The sequence below is a fragment of the Lycorma delicatula genome, chromosome 13, assembly GCF_047948215.1.
Source record: "Lycorma delicatula isolate Av1 chromosome 13, ASM4794821v1, whole genome shotgun sequence".
In the NCBI taxonomy this organism is placed as follows: Eukaryota; Metazoa; Arthropoda; class Insecta; order Hemiptera; family Fulgoridae; genus Lycorma; species Lycorma delicatula.
In genome coordinates this window covers 45,105,345-45,125,258 of record NC_134467.1, presented here as the reverse complement: position 1 = coordinate 45,125,258, position 19,914 = coordinate 45,105,345, and the positions used below count along the sequence as shown (strand labels likewise).

The following is a 19,914-nucleotide window of genomic DNA, read 5'->3' as shown; positions in this document are numbered from 1 at the left end:
TAGCACTGTTAGTTCATGATGACCTCTCCATCCTCCTGGAAACTGGATTCTAGCCGGTCGCGAACAAAAAGAGCAACGCATGAACGTGCATCGTCCTGAATAAATATAAGTTTTGCAGTGCTATCCCGTAGAGTAATGGTAGACAACACAAAGCTTGCAAGTATATCCGCATACTGTTCACTGTTCATTTTGTTATGTAAAAAATAAGGATGTACCACATTGGTCAATGTCTTTCCACATCAAACTGTAACTTTTGCACTTAATTGCATTTTTTTAATAGTAACACCTGCTTTAGCATTACTACAATAGTGACGGTTATCGCTATTAACAAAACCACCAGCATCGAAAATCGCCTCATCAATCCATAAAATATTATCAAACAGATTAGGATTATCTTCCCTCCAACCTAACATGATTTTTAAAAATTCCATATGGTGTTCACAGTCTTTGGGAAAGAGTTGCTGGATATAATAAAGCTTCCGGTGATAGAAATTTAAATATTTATTTAAAACAGTGTGAATGATAGCGTGTTATTCCATTTTCTCTGGATGGACTCTGTAGGGCTTCTTTTAAATGTAGCTTGTATTTGGTAACATTTTCTTCAGCCTATGAAGTTGATGGTCGATTAGAATGTGGCAAATCCAATACAGAACTTGTCATTAATTTACACCGGCACGGTTTTTGGATTAAGTGTTGCATTTCTACCGTTCTCAGTTGTCCATCAACGCTGGACTTGAACCACAGTATTCCATACTTTGTACTTTGCTTAATTTTTGCTTATTCTTCTTTGGTAAGAACTGGAAGCATTTTCAGTTTCATGAAACATAAATGCTAAAAAATAAACTTGCTTTCTGTATGATAATTATGCTTAAATTAATGTTCCAATATTATGTATTATCAAATTAAAAATAGGTATTTACTTATCAGATATAGTTTTCAGGTCATATAATTAAAGTAGATGATTATAGCTTTGGTCTGTGTGAGCATGCTTGTCTGGCATGTGCACTACATTGTAGGTGAATGTAATTCCTCACTTATTGTTAAATATCACATGCAGATATGTTATGAAAAGAATTAGAAAAAAGGTGATAATTTTTTTTTTTTTACATATCTAATTAGACTGCTGGCTTATTTTTCATACACATAAGTATTGTAATCGTGAAAAACTTCAGTTTTTAATCAAAATGGATCCAGGGATTTTGACTAGTTTTGGTGAGATGTCTGCATGTATGTATCTTCCATAACTCAAAAACAGTAAGATGCCAAAAGTTGAAATTTTGAATTTAGGACTGCACATCTAGTTGGGCATCTCCCCTTTTGATTGCAATCGACTGGACTAAAATTAAAAAAAATAGGATTTTGGACTTTTTCTTAACTGGGTTGTATCTTCCATAACTCAAAAACAGTAAGCTGCAAAATGTTGAAATTTTGAATTTAGGACTGCACAACATCTAGTTGTGCATCTCCCCTTTTGATTGGAATCGACTGGACTAAAACTAAAAAAAATAGGATTTTGGACTTTTTCTTAACTGGGTTGTAATCAAAAAATCAGAATTTATTAGTGAAATAAAACTTTATGTACTTTTAAAAATGTGTATGTGTAATTTAATAGGTGTACAAGGAATTCATGTGGTGTCCACATCAGGTTTTTTGTTTAATAAATTTAAACAGATTAACAATTTTAACCAAAAATATTTAGAGCATTATTTTTTTTAATAATAATTATAAAATTTTCAATAATTCTTTTTTATTGATTTACCAATAATGGACATTATAGATTGAAAGATCTGTCTGTAATTAATAATAAACAAAAACAGTTAAGACAATAAATAATTATTGAACCAAAGTGGTGAAATTGTAATAAAGAAATTATTACTTAATAATTATCAATACATATCACCCTTTTTTTTGGCATGGTATACAAAAAGTAACTTTTTAACAAAAAAAAATATGTTTCTATATTTATATATTAACTCTATAACTGATCTTTAATGTTAATAAATTGTCATCGATTTTTTAAAGAAAGAGAAAAAGTTTTAATTTTCTTCATAAAACTAAATCTGTATTAATTCTCAACAGAATAAATGATTCTTTTTTATAGTATGTTATTATTTTGATTTCCGTAATTCTATTTTTCCTGTATAATAATTGTAGAAATGTGATTAAGAATTTGATCATTTCATATATATTATATATATATACTAGCTCCCGGTCGCAGCTTCGCTTGCACTATATGGTTGCTCAGTTTTTCAGTCGAGCGGGATTGATTCAGTCGCTTTCCAATCTTGACTGTCTTTCGTCTTCAGTCTCTGCCGCACGATCAGTTTTCATCATACATGCTTTTTTTGTATTTCTCCTGATTGAAGAATGTCTTTTAGGCGCGGTTCGATGTTTTGAAAAAAGATCACAGAATTTAAAAGATTGCACTTAAATACTTTACACATTTTAAATTAGTAACATGCACATGATAAACAAAAACGGCTATTTATTTATGTTTTTAAACAGCTGTAAAAAATTGTAAATGAATGAATCGTAAAAATTACATATGCATGTGCACTAAATCGATTAAAACTTAGGAATAACTGTACGTTAAAACCTCAGCCCTTTTCAAAATTAATCGATTCAAAAAAATGTTAGCTAAAAATTAAATTTTTCTTGAAAATCAAACTCATTTTGAAAATTAAATAAGCTTTAAGGAAGAAATAAAGTGTTTTGAATTTCGTTATGTCAGAGGTCCAAAAAAATTAGCCTATGTTCACTGCAGGGCTTCAAAGTGTAGGTGTGCAAAATTTTAAACAAATCTGTCCAGTAGATCTTAAGTTAAGTTGGAACAGACAGACAAACAAACATTGATTTTTATATATATATAAATATATCAATACAGTATATACAAATAGAATTATACTTCTTTTTTGTTTTTTTTTTTTTGTGGTAAGAAGTGAATGTTTGTATAGAGTGTTTGTTTTTAAACACAACCCAATTTAAAGAAAAATAATGTGTTTTATTTAAAGTGATTAGTTATAAATATTACAATTATTTGTGGTAAACAATACTGTGCTCAACATTTTTTATAACAAATGGTGGACACAAAGTGTTCACCATTTTCATGAATAGCTTTACTGTTATTTTCATATTCCTTGCAACCTTTCAAAGTGTACTTTCAATCTCTCATAATTTTTTGGTTATGTTGGCTTTCTGTTCTTCAATGGTGTGTAGATTATTTTTGAATACACAATCTTTTACATATCCCCAGAGAAAAAAAAAACTAGGAGAAAAAGCAGGTGACCTAGCTGACACCATAATAAACAAGTTGATATTAATCTTTCACCAAAGAGATGCCTCAAAAGGTTCATTACTGCTCTTACTGTGTAACTTGTAACTCCCATCTTGTTGAAACCATGAATTTCTCTCATTTAATTGTCGATTTGCAATACATTGTGTTACAGTTTCTTGGTAGATATCTGCATTGAGTATTTTCAAAGAATACGGAGCCAATTATCCTTCACTTGGAAATTGCACACCACACACCAATTTTCTGTGGGTGTAGAGGTCGTGAATGGATGATGTACGGATTGTTGAAGCTCCAGTAATGCTCATTCTGACTATTAACGTAACCACTCAAATGAGAGCCTCATCTGTAAAAAATACATTGTGGAATATTTTGATTTTCTCCTAATCAAGCTGATTAATCATTGACAGTAGTGGAGCCTAGCAACATAATCAACCGGGTGTAATTCATATGATATATGAATTCAGTATGGCTTTAAGTTAAGCAGCCGAGTAGTTTATAAGACTTTATTCTGAGATATTCTTTTTACTGCGCAAGTTTTTGTAATGATTTATTTGGCGAGTTTAAAACCCAGAGAAAATGTCACGCTAACATCTTCCAATGTTTTGTCATAAGTACTGAACATTTCTGGTTATGTCTCCGATTACAAACAGAAGCAGTCCCTCTATATTTCTTTATCAAATGATGAAGATTTATTTGGTACTTTCTTATCCAGGAACTGCTATTGAAAAGCTTCTTGGCACAAAACAAAAGATTTAGTTGTTAAATGATTTTCCACAATAAAAATCCTTTTTTCCATGTTCAAAATCATATAATAAAAAACACAAATAACCAAAAATAACTAACTGTTCACAAAAAAGAAAAAGAAAATTAAATCAGCCAATAATAAAACAATAAGTAGTGCTGCTAACCTCTTCATCCAAAATTATTACATTAACTTTTCTAAAAATTATTTTGTTTGGGTTGCGGTTTAAAAACACCCAATAGTTTGTGAAAAAATTTAAAGCCTGACCAAGATTTCAAACTACAATCTTACAGATGAAAGGCAGAATAGACCATTACCACACCAATACAGGATACATCTCAGGAATAGTCAAACTGAAATTGTACAAGACTACACTTCATTTACACTCATACATATCATCCTCATTCATCCTCTGAAGTATTATCTGAACAGTAGTTACCGGAGACTAAACAGGAAAAAGAAAAAGTTGAGAGTTCTAAGTTTCAAATCCTAGTAAAGACAGTTACTTTTATACAGATTTAAATACTAGATCATGGTTAACAGTATTCTTTGGTGGTTGAGTTTCAATTAACCACACATGTCAGGAATGATTGTACAAGATTACAGTTTATTTAGATTCATATATATATCATCCTATGAAGTAATAAATTACAATGGTTCCAGAGTCTATACAGAAAAAAAGTTCTATTATCTGGTTTGATAGAGTTAGCTATTGCTATTTTTTAAGAAAAAGTGACAATACTTTTCAACAAAATATTCCATATTTGTAAATATAAACACAACGGTAATTAATACATTTTTCAAAACTTTTTTTCTGGTGAAAATTAAAATTTTTACATATGTATGGGTCAAATTGAGAATCTACACTTTCATAAAAGTTAATTAAAAATAATCAACATCCTTGATTTTTTTTTAAATTTTAAATGAAAGAATAAATAAATTTTTCTGGTGAAAAATGTTAATTATAACATAATTAAATATACTTAATACATTTTAAATTCAAATAAATACAAATTATAATTTATTGGTTATATAAAATAACTCCAAAGGTTAATGTTTTAAAACTTTATGTTTTTTTTACAACAGTATACTTTTACAACATTTCCATATGTTACTAAAAAAAACCATACAATATCAGACATAGAAAATTCATACAATGTAACAAATAAAAAATAGAAAAACATTACACACACAATTACACAAACACACACACACATATACACACACACATTATTAAACATATACGTACAACATTATTTTGAAAAATCACATAACTTAAAGATGCCATACTTAGTTTTAACATCACAAGCAAAACTTGTCAACACATATGTAAGTACTTTGGTTATAATGTTTATATAATTTTATTGATATGTTGTGTTTACTTCAATTTTCGGTCATACATAAATAAGTTTTTTTTTTAATTTTATTTTACGTGTCTTTTATTTATTGTGATCATTAGGTAGTACTGAAAAATGACTAAAGCAAGGAGTGAACTATACCCAGTGTTCTTAACATAAGTGATTTATGAAAACCGATTCGTTAAACATTACTTCAATCGTTAACATTTTTCCTTTACACATTTTAATATGTTTTTTAAAAGTACTCTACATTCTTCAGTTATGAGAATTCAATTCGCTGGAACGTTCCAGATGTTTTGAACCCATGAGGTTGTAAGGATGTTTATCATCATGCAGGGATCCAGTAGAAATATCTTTAATACAAATTAGGTAAAATTAAATAAAAACTCTATGTAGAAACGTGTTTTGTAAAAATCTACATAGTTTTTATAAATTTATCATTATTTTAATTTTTATTGAAAATCCTTTTTTATTTTGATTGAATTATATTAAAGGTTAAATTGAAAAAAAAAAAAAAACTAGTTGATGAAATGCCAGTTAAAAATAATAATACGGAGTGGTCTGGTGGTAAAAATATAAGACATTATAGGAGTACTCGTGATATGAAAAAACTATCTGTTGACAACATAATAAATCTAAAATAGAAAAATCTGATAATTTATTGTTGAAAATCATGCAACTTAATTTTTAATTAAAATAATATTCACTTATTCTTTGATTATGTCTAATTCGAACTATACAACAACTGTTTTTATGTAACTTAACTAAATGCTTCGGTTTATGAGATAGTGTTTTATTATGCTACCACTGACATTTTTAATCAATTTAAAAACCATTTAAACAATTTTCAAACCAAAAAATAAAATTAAAAGATCTTCTTTTACTTAAAAATCTGTCAATGAATTTTTAAAAAAATAATTATTAAGATTAAAAATAAAGACCATAATTTTCATTACACCTTCTGATTTTTGGATTATTTTGTAGTTACTTTTTAACTGTATAAAGTGTAAGTCACTTTATTTTTCTTATTCTTATTTCTTTGATTTTCATACGATAGATCAAAAGATATAGCAGTTGCAAGATTTGATTATTCCTAAAGCGAGTTAAATAAAAGCTTTTAAGAAATAGCTGCAAAATAATTCATAATTTAGAAGGGTTGTTAATGAAAATTAATTGAGCACATATATATGCATGCAGTGAATAAGATGCAGAAAATTAAGGTTTTTTTTTTTTAATTAGTATTATTTAAATATTATCAAACTTTTTTTAAAATTGTATTTTAAATGAACTTTTTTTATTTAAATAGTATTTCTTTTCTTTGTTTATATTATTCTTTCCCTTACTGTTCTGTTACGTGGCTCCCGCATACACTGTGGTTAAAAAATAACTTCTTGAAAAATTTCGCTATTTTCCAATACGTTATTCTGATAACTTTTCAAAAATCTTTAATTAATTAAAGATAGTAGTTAAAGTGATACAGAATGAGTTGATATTTACTCATAAAATTTACTTATAAATCATCCTGAATTGTTACAAGTGTTTAATTTTTATATATCTGGTCGTTTATTAAGAGGTAATAATTACTATTTTTATTTGTCTGTAATGCGTTTTGGTGCTCAACTATTAGTTGTCTATTGTATTTTTGACATTTATAATTGTAATCCACATTCTATTGTTTTAGTTTCAAAAAATGTTTTGCGATATGATTGATTTATTTTGTGTACCTAATATTATTTATTTTATTGTTAAAATTTAATTATATTATGGGAATTTTCCCATATATTTGGAAATAAATATTCGGTATCTTCATATATTTACCTAAAAATTATTTTGTGCTTATATTTTTAAATAATTAATATGACTTTCAATTTCTTATTTATTTTTCAAATCTACAACTGTGTATTCTGTGATTCTGCTCAGATCAAGGTTTCACTACAGTTTTCCCCTTAATCCAGCTTGTAAAATCCTGGGCCAGTTTTTTCTTTTATTCTTTGAATTAATAAATAAGAAACAAACTTAGTTTTATGTAATCTCTTTTTTTTATAATAAATAATTTCTTTGAAATGAGTATATTAAATATTAAGATAGAGCTAAGTTAATCAATCGATAAAATAAACTGGAAAACCAAAATATGTCTACTTACAAAGAAAATTAATTAAATCTAAAACTATATCGTAATCAGTAGATACTGATGAACTGTTATATATTGGGAACTGGTATATTGGGGTTGGGAAGAAAGTAATTTCTGTTTTACAAATAAGATAGCTGTTTTGAAAGATTTTCAATGTTAATTTTTTGTTACGGCATTTGATAGCTGTCACTTTTGGCATACTTCACAAGCAAATTGTACATAATTTTGTTTGCGCCTGCTAATTTATGGTCTTTTTTAACATGGAGTGCAATCGATATAGTTTACTTTTTTATCTTCGCAAAGGCAAGAAAGTTCCTGAGACTTACAAGGAGATATGTGAAATTTATAGCGTTGAACAGCTAACAGAACATATTTGTTTAAAAGATTCCGTTCGGGAGTTTTTCATTCAAAGATGATTTACGTTCTGGTTGACCTACTGAAATCAATAAAGAGAAAGCAAAGTTTTAATTAAATTGGATTGTCATATAACTGTGCGTGAGATTGCAGAGAGGTTAAATGTATCAAGCACAACAAATGGAAATAATTTCTAATATATTAGACTTGTTAGAAGATCATCATTTGGGTTCCATATGAATTGAAAGAGATTCATCTAATACAACGAATCAATATTTGTGATATGCATTTCATACTGACCCCATAGCGGAAGACACCCTTCTAGTGACGGTTTAGGTCGCCATACCACGCCCTTCGTACCTAGCCCTTATGGGCTTTACTGGAGGATGCATCCAATGAAGTCAATCCTTTTTTTAAAATGAATAAGAGCTGGTTTTTTTTTAATTTTTTATACTCTTTTTGGTTCTCTTCCTTTTTTATTTAAAAAAAATTTACGGTTATTTTAATTATGCCTTTTTTGATTTTCTTGTTAACAAAACCATCCATTCCACATAGTTACTAAAAGACCATGACCCACAGTCTTATCGATAAATGTAATAACAATATTAACAGGAACAGTGAAATAAATACAAACAAAAGAATATGATTTAATAACAGTAGGAACTTGAATATCATTAATTACAGTAACAATATGATGAGATATTACACGAGAATCAACATTTCAAGGAGATCACACAATAAAAAGTGATAAAAAATCACCTATGATGAAAAATAGTTTGTCTCTAATAATACTGATCGAAAACTATTATGGCTAAGTGTGATGGATCGATACAAGCTGAATCGCATCAGAAGAATATTATATTTTGAACCCCTGCCAAGAAACCTAACGATCTATTCATACGTTTACTGTCAACAACTAATGAAACTGGAGGAAATTATTGAAGACAAATGGCCAGAATTATTGGCAAATTGCAAAGGAACATCCGCGAATGCGGATGTTCCATTAAGACAATGAAAGGCATCTTTGGTAACTCGTCAAAAATTATTGGAGCTTGGTCGGGAAGTGATTCCTCCTCTATTTAGCCCTGATCTTCAACCAATCAGATAACCATTTATTTTGATTTTTACAAAACTCTTTGAATGCTAAAACTTTTACTAATGATGATGACCTAAAATCACACTAGGTTCAGTTTTTTATAAGGACCAGAAGGTCCTATGAGTGTGGAATAATGAATTTGCCAGAAAAATCACAAAAAGTTGTCAGATAAAATGAAAAATATATAATTGAATAAAATTCATTTTTTATAAAAAAAAAAAAAAAAAAAATAGTTTTATTTTACACTACAAAACCGAAATTACTTTCCTGCCAACACAATAATTAACAAACAATACAATTGTAATCGGGTAAATAGTGTTTCTAAATAACTTTAGTTACCAATTAAACTTGTGATTTTTCATATATCACAAACTAATTCATCATAAAATGGCAATAATAGGGTAAAAGTCTATTTGTTGTTGCTTTGAAAAAAAATACATTATTGTTATTATTATAATTTTAAATAAAATATTAAGTCTCTAAATTTTGTTTTTGGAAATCCTACTGAAATTAATGAAAGCCGATCTCTATAGTGGAATGGCAGCATCTCAGCCTTTCATCTGGAGGTCCTGGGATTGAATCCCAGTTAGGCATGGAATATATCATATGATCAATTGCATTTTCATATTCCCATGTAAAAGCTTCTTTGCAAGCATCCTTGGTGAATCAATTTATTGCTAAAAAAAAAAAAATTAATGGAATTATGCCACTGGAAAAAACTCATATTTTAATTTTATGAATTTGGTTTAAAAAAAAAAAAAAATAAATCATAGGAGTTTGAACATAAAAAAAGATAATTAAAATGTAATTCATATATTTATATTGCAGCGACAATAGACTGATACCCACCAACAGTTACTGATGGACGATAATGAATTTTGATGGACAATAATGAGATAAAAATACCATGCCTGATCGGGGCTTGAATCCAGAATCTTAAAATAAAAGACAGAAATGCTAACACCCTGCCACAGAGATCACTATAATAGACATAATGATAGTCTGTAATAATTGTTGATATAATAGTCAACAAGTAAACAATAATCTTGAAACATTACAAAATGAAAATTTCTATCGGTATATAAATATAAAATCGACTGTAAAATGAAATAAGTGTTCAATGTAATCTGCATAGCATTTTTTTCAATTGTTCTAATGTAATCTGCATAATTTGATTTCTTTTTACTGTATTAATGTGCTTTCATGTTTTTAAAAGTATTATTTTGAAATAAAATATTTTATATTTTAATAAATAATAAGTAAATTTAATTTTTAAAATACGTATTAAAATTATTATAAAAAATACTGTAACACAGCTCCATATATTTAAAAAATTTTAATTTTAATTTTCTTTATTAATTTTTAAAAGTAATTACATCTACTGATACGATGAAATTCACTAAACTCAAGTACCTTAATGCACATGGTAACACCATTAAGAGCTGCTTTCTCTGAGAATAATGATGTTCAATATATTGAACTTCGGGATGAGCAAAATAAAAAGTAATTAGTTCTTTAATTGAATATCACCTGCCTTTTGATGGTTTTGACATAGTGAAATTATTTATTTACGGAAAATTATTATTTAAGGGTAATTTTTTCCCATATTTATCCTAGTTAAAAACGGGTATTTTTGATGTTGATATTTTTTAAAGTTAAAAAATACTATTTTGTTACAACCAGGTTGAAAATATTTCTTCAACATCACTTAGCCTTTATGTAACAACACAAATAGTTTAGTATTTTATTTATATATTTTGATATATCCATGTGTAACAAAAATTAAAAAAAAATAATTGTTTAAAATTTTTAATAAAACAAATTCAAAAACCATTTTAACTGATATAACTTTTTTGCCTGATTAAATAATTCACCATAGAAGTTTGCGAACCTTGTACGTAGAAATATGAAGATGTAAATTTTTAAGCATATAAAATATTCTATATCTTACTGAGATTTGAACCCAGGACCTCCAGATGAAAGACCAGGACCCTACAACTCTACCACAGAAATAAGCAATATAATTTTATTTTTATTTATTTTCACTCTAATAACTACAGGCTTACATCCAGTTACAGTTACTTACTTGTTTTTTAAAAATTTTTTCTGATAAATGATTTATGTTCTGTGTGAAAAAATCAAGCCAGGGTAGGATTTGAAGTCTTCTGGATAAAAACCAGAAGGCTACCACTCTGCTACAGAGGTCATTGGAGTAATATTGTAATAAAAAATATATGAAAACATTTCTAATTAAAAAAAACAAAAATAAAACAGAATTTATTGAAATTGTAGATTTTATATATATATATGTATATATATATATATATATATACATTTTTATATATATATATATATATATATATATATACATTTTTATATATATATACATTTTTATGTATATATATATATATATATATATACATAAAAAATACAATTAAAACAATATTAATTTGAAAATATTGTGCTTGTCTGTTATTTATTTTCTGGTTCATGGGAGATGAGCAAATTTTGTATTGTATTTATTTTTTTTTAATGTAATTGGATAATCGTAGCTGTACGTTATTATATTTTACATATACACAGTAAAGACAAAAGGGTATCAACACTATAATCCAGTATAATGGTTGCTTAAACAAGTGATATCTAACGCGTAATGCCACAGTAAATATAGGAATTATACTTTAAGCTTCGGTTCGTGCATTTACAGCTTATTTCAGCATTAACTGTTAAAATTATAACAAATTGTAAAAGGCTACTCTCAATGAATGTATGACACAGGATGCTAATTCTATTGTTTCATCGATTGTATTATTACTATTATTATTGCAACCGTAATGAATTTTAATAAATAATTACTATTTTGTTTTAATTTTATTTCAAGAGTTTATTGAGTTTAACGGAATTTAGTCCAAGTCGCAGTAAAATAATTTAGCTGCATTTTATATACCAGTCTCCTGGTCTTGTTGGAAAGTTTAAATATTTATGCCTTTTATCTGGAAGGTTCTGGGTTTAAATCCTTGTCAAGCTTGGAGGTTTTTAAACAAAAAAAATTGATTTATCATTAAAAAAAACTGTAATCGATAGTTAACAGCCTATTGTTTCTGGAATAAATAAATTAAACTTGAGGTATGCCGTTAACTGAAATAAAATAAAAAAAAAAAAAAATCAATTAATACAACATTGAACATTTGATCGATGGTTAAACATTTTTTAATTTTTCTGAAAAAGCCATATTAGATAAAAATTATTAATAAATGTCAAGTAACTAACTTTTAAGGTAAAAAAAAATTTATAAAAATTAAATACTTTTGGTGGGATATATTTTTACAAAATTAAAAAATAATAACTATTTCCAGACATACTATTACTAGTTGAGGTTATATATATATTTTTTTGTTGATAATTTTGTGAATATTAAATAAAAAAATGTTTGTGAAAAAAAGGTTTTGCTAAATTTCACCCCGTAAAAATGATTTTAATTTTTAAGAGTTACAGAAAACAGAACAAGGAGTGATTTTTGTTGTATTTTTTAAAAAATATTTCTGTGAAAAATTGTAAAAAAATCTTGTGTAATAATTTTTTTGTTAAATTACATCCCCGCTCCAAAAGATAGTAATAATTTTGAAACGTTGTAGAAGGCAGTAAAATGAGTACTTTTTTGTTGCAGTTTTTTCTATTAGCTTATTTGTTCTCCCGTGAAAGCGGGTCTTAACCCATCCACCTACCCCTTATAAACCTCGCATCCCACTTAGGTGCCAAACTACTGCTGCAGTCGAACGCTATGTTGTGACGTCACACGTGAGCGGTAGAATTAAATAAATGAATAATATTTAGAGTGGCCGAGTACAACCGCATCCGCGCAAATGAAATACGGTATGCGCGCGCACATTAGTCAGAATCATTGAATTAAATAGACAAAAAATATATTTAAATAAAATTATAAATATTTTAAATTAAGTTGTGCGAGTAAGCCGTGTTATCAGAAAAAAAGCCGCGTGACGGGAAAGTCCTACAACTGTGTTGTCATTAAAAAATTAATTCACGATTATATTTTTATTGATCAAATCACTGCAATCCAATATATAACAACAATGCAAATATCGGATCCATTTTTTTCCCACACTTAAAAATAATAATGGTTAAAAATTTTAATTAAAAAACTTATTAAATTATTATGTATTAAACGATTCACTTTCAAAGAGTTGCCAATCTTCATACAAGACTGCTAGTATCTCTGATTTTCATTTGAAAAGTTGTGGGTTCAAATCCCAATCAGGAAAATTCGTCAATCATAAAAAACTGTATATCAATTTCACCTTCATGTTTCTGAAGCAAATAATTTAATTAATTTCGAATTAAAGAGAGAGAGAGAGAGAGAGAGAGAGAGAGAGAGCGAGAGAGAGAGAGAGAGAGAGAGAGAGAGAGAGAGAGAGAGAATTGAAAATAAATTTTTAATCACCAGATTGAAAAAAATAATTTTTTTGAAATGTAAGGTACTTTATCTTAAATATTTTTTTCAAAAGAAATATATTTACAACGTATTATTTTTTAATATTTAAAAAAAGTGTACATTGATAGTATAAATATAAATTTTAGAGCCATTTTTAAGAATAACAAGAATACAAAGTCAGGTTTTCTACGGAAGATAAAAAGTAAAAGTAAAGATTTTCGTTGACATCTTCATTGAAGTTAATATATTATCACATATACGAGGTCTGTTCAAAAATAACCGAACTTTCTTTTTTAATGTTTATTATTAATTTTACAGATTATTTGTCCTTTTCCGCTTCAAAGTACTCCCCTCCCCACGTTTCCATTTCGCGAAGCAATCCTCGATAGCTTCATTTGAAATGACCTTCAAAATTCGTCCGTGACGAATTTGCTTTAATGTCATCAATAGTCTCAAAACGGCGACCTTTCATCGTCGATTTTAATTTCGAAAATAAGAAAAAGTAGCAAGGAGCCGATTTTGGAAAGTAGGAAGGCTGAGGGAGGATAGTCATCCGATTTTTGGCACAAAACAAGACGAATTGACAAAGTTGCCTGTGCGGGCTCATTGTCTTGGTGAAGGAACCGTGAGTTGTCTCGCCAAAATAGTGGTCTCTTTTTACAGATTTTTTTCACGTAACCGTTGTAAAACGCCTTGATAGTACGGTTCACTGTTTAACCTTGAGGCAGAATTCAAAATGCACAATTCCATTAAAATTTAAAAAAACTGAGAGCATCACTTTGACATTGGATCGAGACTGACGTGCTTTCTTCGGGCACAGAGATCCTTTGCTAATCCAATTTGATGATTGAACTTTTGTCTCGATGCGTACCCGTAAACCCGGTTTCGTCTCCCGTTGTGATCCTTTGTATGAATGTTTCAGCGTCAAATTGTTTCATCGGCTTGTTCAAGAACTTGCCGACAATCGTCCACTAAATGTTCTTTTTGGTGACCGCTCATCAAACGAGAAATAAACTTAACTGTAACTCGATGCAGTACCTTTACTTTTTTTCCTGTTTAGCCTACGGGAATTACCGTTCGTGTATTACTTCAGAGGATGATATGTATGAACGTAAATGAACTGTAGTCTTGTACATTCTCAGTTCGACCGTTCCTGAGATGTGTGGTTAATTGAAACCCAACCACCAAAGAACACCGGTATCCACGATCTAGTATTCAAATCCGTATAAAAGTGACTCGGAACGCTGGAACTCTCGACTTCGAAATTAGCTGATTTGGGAAAACGCGTTCACCGATAGACCAACCCGGTGGGTTGGCATGATCCAATCTAGATGCTCTAACCTCTTTTGCAAGTTCTCTAACCGTCAATCGGCGATCTGCTCGTACCATATCGTTGATTTTCTGAACGTGGGTGTCATCAGTTGAAATCGAAGGAATTTCTGGTTGAGGGTCATCTTCGTTTGACTGATAACCGCTTTTAAATCGTGAAAACTATTCGTAACATTGCGTACGACTCAGAGCATCACTTTGGTAAGGTTGTTTCAAAAGTTGAAACGTTTCTGTGAAAGTTTTCCCCAGTCTCGCAAGTTTTTACGTTGTATCGTTGCTACTGAAAATCGTTGCACTCAAATAATAATAACAAAAACTAAATGAGATATCAACAGTCCAACTACAGTTGGCTACAGAAGTAACCCACCGGGTCGGTCTAGTGGTGAACGCATCTTCCCAAAATCCCATTTGTGGATTCCCAAATCAGTTGATTTGGAAGTCGAGAGTTCAAGTTCTAGTAAAGTCAGTTATTTTTACACGGATTTGAATACTAGAACGTGGATACCGGTGTTCTTTGGTGGTTGGGTTTCAATCAACCATAAATCTGATGAACGGTTGAACCGAGACTGTGCAAGACTATATTTCATTTACACTCATACATATCATCCTGTGAAGTATTATCTGAATGGTAATTACCAGAGGCTAAACAGGAAAAAGACAGAAGAAGGAAAAAGACAGAGGAGGTTATGCGGAACACAATGCCGCCAACCACATGTCGCTAAAAATATTCATTGGCGCGTAATTAAAACTGTTCGGTTATTTTCTGAACAGAACTCGTATATTCAATATGATAAACCAATTAAAATTCATCTTTACAAGAGATGTTTTTAGACCTTAACATTTCATGACCATTTTAACAAAAAAAAAAAAATGTTAACATTGAAAAATTTACAAGGATGTATGTTCGCCTGTTTTTTAATCGATATCTCCAGACTGGATGGACTGATTTAAATGAGATTTGATGTCTGTATGTGGGATTTGATCCCGTTTATCATCGGTTGAAATCGGTCAAGGGAATGGGAACGTTATGGTCATCACAGATCCCAGAATTTTGAGATGAGACCCAGTGTTTTTCACCAAACTGACTGAATTCACCGATTAAATATGTTAACTTATCCTCATGTTTATATTGTATTAATGAAGAAATCTTTGCTAAAAAGAATATCGAATTTTTTAAAAGAAATAACGATATCCAACGCTACCAAACTATTATTAGATATTTATTTAGTAAATGGTGTATAAAGGCAAATCTGAGATATAAGGTTACGAAGTAATACTTTTATGAAGTTTTGTAGAGCTATGTCAGTACCAGCCTGCATTTTTGGAAGCGAGATATGGATATTAACTAGCGCTCATACATCAAGATTGCAGGCGGCAGAAATCTCTTACAGTCAGTGGTGGGTTATATTCACATCGGCAGAAAGCAAAACTCAGAGATATGCAGGGAATTTGATATATATAATCTGAATATGAAGATTGAGGAATGTCAAAGGCAATAGTTAAGTCATGTATAATATATGAACATGTCTAGAATTCCCAGAAAAGTTTATGAATACCGGCCAGTGGGTGCGAGAAGTCAAAGTAGGCCAAAGAGGATATGGTATGGATCAGTTGAGATAGGTTGATGTGACAAGCAGTTGCCTAAATACATGAAGATAAGAAGAAGAAATTTATTTATAATATAATTAAAAGATTTTCTTTTAAAGAAACAATATTAACATTTTAATAAAATTATATTTTATATAACAATTTTTAAATATTGATGATGATTCCATTTAATTTTGGATACAGTTTAAGAGAATGGGACGGTATGGTCATCATCGGTCCGATATATCAATATTTTTTTTTAAACAATTCATTACTAGAATACTTAAATATTTTACTTAATTATCCTGCTAAGTTGTAATCTGTCAAGGGAGAAGGCTTTAGTAGAGTTGCATAATGTGCTCGGCTTAGACAGAAAAGTAATGCAATTCGTTGTTGTTAAATAATTTATTTATTAACCAAATCAGCCCTATTCAAAATGTAACATCTCTGTAAATGTCTTCACACACCTGATTTTTACAAAATTTTTAAATTTTAATTCCTAATAATAATAACAATAATAATTAATATCCTGTGGAAAGGCTAAAAACTTTAATTAATCATCACAATAACACTTTTAAAATTATTAGTAAATAACAAACAACTTGCTTGTAAATTTATAAAATTTCTTATTTCAAAGGACTTTCCATGGAGTTAATTAGCAGTACTCCTTTATTTGAATATCTAGTAGCACAGTTAATGGTGTAATTATATTTAAAAACATCTTATGTAATCAAATAATGTTCGTTTGTTGTTTCGAATTTTTATCAAATTTCTTCGTCTTTTTTTTATTGTTCTATTGTCTTGAGTTTTTCATTTTTATGTGCTATATTTATAAATTTCATGTTATGAAGGATAGCAACGGTAAAGGAAGCATTCAATAAGAAATAGAGATTACTATCTAGTAAAAGTCTTGACTTTGAGTTAAAGGAGAGGTTAACCAAATGATAAACGTGGAAGTAAAACTGGATGATGAGAAAGAGTGAGAGGTACTGGAATAAGGCTTTTGAGATATGGATATGGAGAAAGTAAGACGGACAAATAAAGTGAGGATTGAGAACATAATAAACAGGATTAAACAAGAAAGTGCACTTATGTGAGAAGAAAAGAAAAGGAAATAGGTTAAAATATGTAATTAGAAGAAATGGAACTTGACAGACGTATCAAAAGTGTCAGTAGAAGGAGAAAGGAGGTGAGGGAAAATATGAGACGAAGATTGGAAACTATTAGGGGGAAGAAGGAGAAAGCTTGAGAGAGAAATGGGTGGGACAGCAATGTTGTAAGGGACCTGCCGCCAGGCAGAACACCAGATAATGATCATTATTAAAATTATGTGTTAAGCCATACTCTTTCTCTTCTAAAATTATAGAGTTGTTTCCTCTTAAGGGCCCATGTTTGTTTAAGGTATAGTAGATCATCATTTATGTTGTATGTTATCCTGAAATTTTAAAAATATGATTCTACTATTGGATGTAGCTACATTTAATTCTTTATTGTATAATTGGGAAATTTTGTTCAGTCCGTCTAATCTAGTATTTAATTCTAATCGCTCCACTTTATTTGTGTATGTAAGAAAATATTCATCACAACAAAATGAAACATAATGAATACAAATAACAACGACGTTATTCGATATAACTCGTATGTTATTCGATAATATATTTAAGGAATTCTACAACAGGAACTATTAAAAATATTACTATCGGTAACTCCACTGAAGAAGCTACTATTGGATCTGCAGCAAAAACGTTTTCATGCATATAATATCAAATAAGAAAAAATGGTTCCAACCTGTGATAAACTCCACATTAAAAAAAAACAAAAAATGTATTTTCTGTTGTATTTAATATACAGAAAAACGTTAGAAAAAATTATAAATGTAAAATTTTAATAATATGTGAGAAAACATTTTACGTGGTATGTTTTATATACGTATGTTATATACGTTCAAAATATGTATTAAGAAAATAAGGAAACGTACCGTAGAATATTTATTATTAAATAAGTAATCAAAAGAAAAAGAACATAAAGGTATTAAAAAATGCATTAAACCAGTGAAGAAATTGATTAAAAAAAAAAATTGCTTAGATTGCTTCATAAATATTTTTCTGTTGTACTGTTTTGTATAAGTTTAAATTGTGCATCTGCATAATTCATTTTTTGTTCACAAGTAACACTACAAGTGGATACTTTTATTATTATTATTATCATCATTTTTTGTTCAGTCGTTTGTAGGAGACGACCTAAGTAAAGTAGTATAATAAATTCATTATTATTAAATATTCTTTAATTGAATTAAACAATTCTTACATTCCATTAAACAGATTTTATTTATATCAAACGTTCAGTTATTCATAATGTTTAGAGTCCATTATTAAATTAAATAAAAACAATTCATTGTACGCGTTTCTTTTTCTGCTTTTTTTCTTCCTGATAAATTAATTTTTTGTAGATTTGAGAAATAACCCAACAGTAACTTTTGAAGTACATTGTTTATATTAACTAAAAGAATAATAAATAATAATAAAACCAATAAATAGTTTATAAAATTTAAATAAATACGATTTAAAATAATATGTAATAATCATATGTTTTAGGTATGTGGACCAATAGTGGTGGGTGATAAGGCTGCAGATCCGAAGTTAATGAAAGCTGTTGGAGCTAAACTTGTAACAAATTATCCAGCATGTGGATCACCGTAAAATATGTTTTTTTAAGTTATTTAAAAAAATAATTAAATAGAAATAACTTTAAAAGATGTAGCTTTAAAATTTATCACGTTTAACATTAATTTTTCTTATCAAATCAAGAATCTAGATCCCCGAAAGGAATACTTTATTGATCTCTATGTACCTCCCCGTTTATCTTAGCTCTATATAGTTCCTAAATATATAATAAAATGTATAAAATTTTAGGTATGTACCTACACCTATCCATTTATTTTTTCTATAGTTGGCTTTACAGTCCGTAATGGGCTTTAGTCTTCTCCAGGTTCCACAACAACCATTCTTTTGTACGGTAGGGTTGTTAACATCATATCAAACCCCTAATTTAGAGAAGGAGGATATTTTTGTCAGGGATTTTCTCCCCTTAGCTGAACCTTGATGAAAGGTGCTGAGAAACTTCTTTTTATTTTCTTCCATCCTGCTACATAACAACCTGTTGTCTACCATACATTGCCCGGCGGTCAAGTCAAAGACTTAATGGGAATTGGATTTTATAGACAAAATTGACCGATATCCAACTGATGTCACTGTTCCATTTGACAGTAATGGTAAGCATTAACCGGCATTTAATAGTGGAAATTATCTGACATTAATTCCTTGGTTGGTGTCTTTTACTAGTCTTTGACCGAAATAAAAGTTACAGATTACAATCTAGAAATTTAAGCGTAATTTCTAGAGCCCATTTATTCAATTATTTCAGTTTTGAATTAATGATTTGGTGTTTCATGTGCTTCACAATTCTGTGATTAAGAAAATTTGTTGTTTTAAGAGTTGAAATAGTCCACAATGGTCTGTGTATTTCGGATATGAACTAGGTTATTTAATTTAATTTACTTTTCATCATTAAATTTA

General features: G+C 28.9%; 1 protein-coding gene across 1 annotated transcript in view; it reads left to right on the top strand.

The window, feature by feature from the left end:
• The window catches only part of loj (p24 family member logjam), a 41,648-nt gene extending 22,049 nt beyond the window's left edge, over positions 1-19,599 (top strand). Inside the window, exon 5 of the transcript XR_012758643.1 lies at positions 18,934-19,599. The gene's annotated coding sequence lies outside the window, so the exon portion shown is untranslated. The remainder of the gene's footprint in view (positions 1-18,933) is intronic.
• The last annotated feature ends 315 nt before the right edge of the window (positions 19,600-19,914 follow it).